Genomic DNA, 5047 nt, shown 5'->3' on the forward strand with positions numbered 1-5047 from the left:
ATACGGAAAATCGGTCATTTGTCCAAATATTTTTAATACATGTTTCAAATGGATGGGTAAAAATTATTATGGGTGAAATGAACACCAAAAAAATAGCAAAGATGAAACTGGATTCATCCTGACTTACACTTAAAAAATAGCAAGGATGAAACCGATGTAAATCTTACTAATATAAAGAAAAAACCCCTTTTTGGGTGGTTTGGTGTAGCATGGCGGAATATCAGATCTGCCCTTTTATCTAGATCTTACTAACAGGTTATATAGTAAGTAATAACATAAGGACGGAAAGGGTATAATAGTAAAGTACGGAAAAAAGTGGTAAACACGGGCATATAGGTTCCGCGTTCGAATCCCCGCACACCTTTTTATTTTTCATTTCTGTATAACACTCTTTCACTTTTACTCTCGAACACTTCTCGTCTGAAACACCTCCATCATGTAACAAGAACAACACCTCCACCATGAAACAAGAACAACAGCTACGACAAATATGATACCTAACAACAGATTAAAAACCAGGTTATTCGATTGTTAATCTTATTCTTCTTTAATTTTGACAATTTGAATCACCGATTTTTGACCTAATTTTGGCTTCCTATTTCAGCAACCATTGCAATTGCTTTCCATTCATTATGCTACGGAACACCTGAGGCCATTTCATCTTCGTTTTGTCTGTCCTGCTCTCTCATCCTTGAACACACCCCAACTGTGAACAGAGCTACAGTACAATAACGGCTACGAAACAGATTACGAATTGATTACTTCTATCTCGAAATTGTGTCTTTAGGTTCGTCAAGTCCAAATCTAATTCGTTCAAATTTATGAATTTTGTCACCGTTTTTCTACTCTTATTTGATCTATCTTTGAATTTTAGTTTGTTTCCCAATTTCAGTTGCCATTTTTTTCGATTCTTCAGGATTTCGGCAAAGAACACATTGAAATTGTGATTTTTTTTTTTTAAATTTGTGAAGTTCAGTAGTTTGTTGATATTCCTGAGAGAAAACATGTTCACTTATTCTCATATATTTGGTTGCTTTGGATTGGCGATTCTTTGTATGTTTGTTGTAAGAGCGTAATAGAGAATATTGAAGATTGTGATTCTATTCAACCTATTGTATTTCTTAGTCCTCCATACTTTTCAAATTATTCCATAACTTTTTGTTTGTCTAGCCAACATGAAAATATTCTAAGGTTATGGTTTAGTCATAGTAGGGATTGTTTGAGACACGGTGTCTTCCGAGCCCAAAATTGCCCGAACACCACTTCCATTTGGTTCCAACCAGAGCTCTTAAGCTACTGATGATTTTTATTTAAGAGAGATAAAGTTGAGAAATCAAGTGAATACTCCCTCCATTTCAAAATTATTAGAGGTTGGTATGTCTCTCTATACCTCAATCACTGACACTTGCTTGATGGCTTATACTTGAAATGGTTTTATAAATGTTAGAAACTTTAGTAATACAGCTCAAGAAAAGTACTGAGGATCGGAAAGCTTAGGCAAGCAACATACACCGGCACACGCATTGTATTCTCTCACACAGGTAGTTGCATGATTGCAGGTACGATGTTGCTATGAATATAAACACTCGAGGACCTTTTTGACTTATGACTTTGTAAAAAGGTGCAAGAAACTTCAACTGTTCTTGCAAGTATCAAGTGGTAAGAATACAAGTTCACAATCAAAACAAACTTAATATACGATTTTGTTTCATAATTCTTGTATTTTAGAGTTTGAAATATAATTTAGTAATATGGATGTAGTCTTCATTTCATCGACAACCTATGTTAACGGACAAAGACAAGGTAGAATCTTGGAAAAGCCATTTTCTATCAGGGATAGCCTAGCAAGGGAACGACTCGCATCTAATACCCATGCAAGAGCTCCACCCTTGATAGATATTGAAGCTGAAATGAAGTTGGATTTGCATTCAAAAGAGACATTCCAAGAAAATTTGAATTGGGTTTTGAAAGGTAATACAGGTTTTTTTTTTCTACTTCTCTGCTTACAACATTACTCTTAGAGGTTTTAACTTTGTTTAATAACGCTCATTCTTTACCGGAAGTTGGTTTGTCATTTTAACAGGGCGAGGACCTAAGGTTGGCAAGACACATATGTGCTCACTACGGCCATGGGAGAAATGATAATCAACAGTATGAGAGGGGATATACCTGTAGCCATAATACGTCCGAGTGTCATTGAAAGTACTTACATGGAACCTTTTCCAGGATGGATGGAAGGAAACAGGTGACTAGCTGCTGCTTCAATTATGCCTTACTAATTGCAGCTCATCATGTTATTTGGAGGATGTGTTCCATTTTTTTGGTCTCTAAATATAAGTGAATTTCAGGATGATGGATCCAATAGTTTTATACTATGGTAAAGGCTTTTAGCTGACCCAAAAGGAGTTCTTGATGTGGTATGTACTTTTACATCTCAAATTGTTGTCCTAAAAGTAGTTTTAATTTAATTCATTAAAGTAGTTCACATATAAGATTTGCGATCTAGGTATAGGCCGACATGGTGGTTAATACAATAGACGTCAGGTAGTTATCAGTCATAACAAATGTGTTCAAACCGCACTTCGTTCTTGCTTTCTGGCCATGTCAAACTGAAAACATCATGGCTTTATAAAATGCTCCCAGGTCACCTAATAAATTCATCGTCTTTGTCAATTCGACCTCCTATCAAATGTAAACCAAGTACTTGCGCTTTTATTCATGCAGGTGCGTCGAAGAGGTATAGAAATTAGCTGCTGGCATCCATTTGCTGAAACAGGGTCTAATGCTTTAGCAATTGTTGTGGTGAGATATTATTAAGGTGATTCTCGAGGTTGGAAGGCCTATAAATTCTCCACAATTATCATTTTTTAATCATAAGAATTGGCACACAGAGCACAAGTTATAAAAGTTCTCTTTTTATGTTTTTTGATTGAAGCTATACCTCTTTGTGGCGATGGCCGGTAAGGAAGTCTTCGTTCCCCTGTTGTAGCCTTAGAATCATAGAGTAAGATACAATTGCGTTTGTTGTTTATATTAGTGTTTTACTTGCTGTAGTATATGAACATTTTGCGTAAATGGGTATTGTAATTGGAAAATTATTAAATGAAAATTTTGATTTGTTTGGGAAGCGGAAACAAAATGGCAGGCGTATCGCGCGTGCGTGCTATACTAGTTAAAAATAAGAAAAAGTATTTGAAAATGGGTAGGATGAAACTGTTTACATCCTGGCTATTTTTACATTTTTGTCCATTTAAACAGTATCAAAATCTATATGTCATTTTCACCCAAGGGTTGTTGATTTTGGTCTTTTTAACCAATTTTGAGGTATGTATATAAAATTGACTTAAATATCTTTGTTTGTTTTGTTCTTTCAATGAGAAATTTTGCATCTTTGTTTTAACAGGCTAATACAAATCGAGAAATTTCCCAAATGTTTGTTTAAGTGTTTAAGTGTTTAAGTTCCTAGACCTGCAATGTCTCTAATGATTACGAATTTATTTCAAATTTGTATTTCACCGGCCTTAAATCTGTTGTTTTTGCTCTTGGAAGATCTTGAATCTTTTTGAAGGGAGTTTTGGCATCATAAAATCCCCCTTGATAAGCAGCTACAAAAAGCAATTTTGTTTAAAAAAAATCTATCGAAGTTGTGCCAGTATTGCTCCTTAGAAATAGTCTCCACTAATTTTCTTCAGTCCACCTAACTTGGAAACGCAAACTACTTCTCTTGAGTAGAAAAGGCACAATCAATAAAAATGTGTTGCATGCTGTCCATCCCATCGGAGCATCCTTATTGATCGGAAGTCTTACAAGCATATAAACTAGTTCCACGACCATCAAGAAATCTATACCAATTACAGCCACGCTGCAATACGTAGAGTGTACTTGCCAGGCAACACATTCGTGCTCCTTAAATTCTCAGTTAGTCCAAGACCTCATTCTCATATTTGAGGTCTTATAGCATACAAGCTAGTTCCGAGACCATCAAGAAATCCACCTATTGCAGGCAACACAATAAATTGTAACCATTGGAGACATTGCAGTGCCAAGGAACTTTAACACTTAAACAAATATTTGGGAAACTTCTCAATTTACTTTGGGTATGTGTCTGTTAGTTAATAAATGTATGTTAGCATTACTTAAACAATCTGTCATTTTTAGGGGCGACCGCAAAAGAATTAGGGGCGATTTTTTTATTCCCAACCCATACACAGCGTTAAGGGATGTTCAAAAACGCGGAGAATACGTTAATGCCCTTACACAATCGGAAGCTTTTTTGTGTCCGATTAATATACCGCAATCGGAAGCTTATTAACGTGATTATACTACCGATTAAGTGTGTTTTTGTGCCTAACTCGTATCTGGCTTCTATAACAATCGGTAGGACTGAGAACCTCACTAAGCTACCGATTATGGTACCTCCTAAATTCCAAAAATTGGTGACTTCGTCAAAGAAGAAATTTGGGGCAACTTAGAATCGGTAGGCAGGTTAACTACCGATTATTCTAGTTCCCAAATTCGAAAAAAATTGAGATTTCTGCAAAAACAAAATTTGGGGCAACTGTATAATCGGAAGTCCTATTATCTACCGATTATTTTAGTTCTCAAATTCGAAAAATTTAAGATTTCTGCAAAAACCAAATTTTGGGCAACTGTATAATTGGAAGTTACATCACCTTATTTGACCACCGATTATACAGTTTCCCCAACAAAATAGAGCCGTTGGAACTCTAAACTCTATATAAGGATTGTATCCTTTTACCCTCCATGGAACCTTTAAACTCTCTCCAACATCATCTTCAACATAATGCCCCAACCATTCATCAATCCAATTGAGTTCACGATTGAAGAAGATTTATCTTTATGTAGGCGCTATGTTCAATTCTATCCGAGACAAGGAGAAGAACGTAGAGGCGGCATAATGAGTATGAGTTATTTGGGGAGAATTTACGAAATATTCTGCGCCGACACCGGTAACCCAAACAACCGCCACTCCGCTGATCTTTTCTGCCGAATTGGTTCAATAAACGCACACGTCAAAGAATTCGTC

The 5047-nt window shown here is 36.0% G+C and overlaps 1 long non-coding RNA gene across 4 annotated transcripts; it reads left to right on the forward strand.

Moving 5' to 3' along the window:
* The first annotated feature begins 385 nt into the window (after window positions 1-385).
* On the forward strand, window positions 386-3126 carry LOC113343310. Of its 4 annotated transcripts, none has more exons than XR_003357156.1 (7): window positions 386-519; window positions 605-1370; window positions 1560-1659; window positions 1762-1971; window positions 2064-2245; window positions 2349-2417; window positions 2725-3126. It is a non-coding gene; the product is annotated as an uncharacterized LOC113343310 (long non-coding RNA). The 4 variants fall into 4 exon arrangements; XR_003357153.1 differs by having other exon boundaries at window positions 2084-2245; XR_003357154.1 differs by having other exon boundaries at window positions 605-787; window positions 2084-2245.
* The last annotated feature ends 1921 nt before the right edge of the window (window positions 3127-5047 follow it).

The sequence above is a fragment of the Papaver somniferum genome, unplaced genomic scaffold (assembly GCF_003573695.1).
Source record: "Papaver somniferum cultivar HN1 unplaced genomic scaffold, ASM357369v1 unplaced-scaffold_57, whole genome shotgun sequence".
NCBI lineage: Eukaryota > Viridiplantae > Streptophyta > Magnoliopsida > Ranunculales > Papaveraceae > Papaver > Papaver somniferum.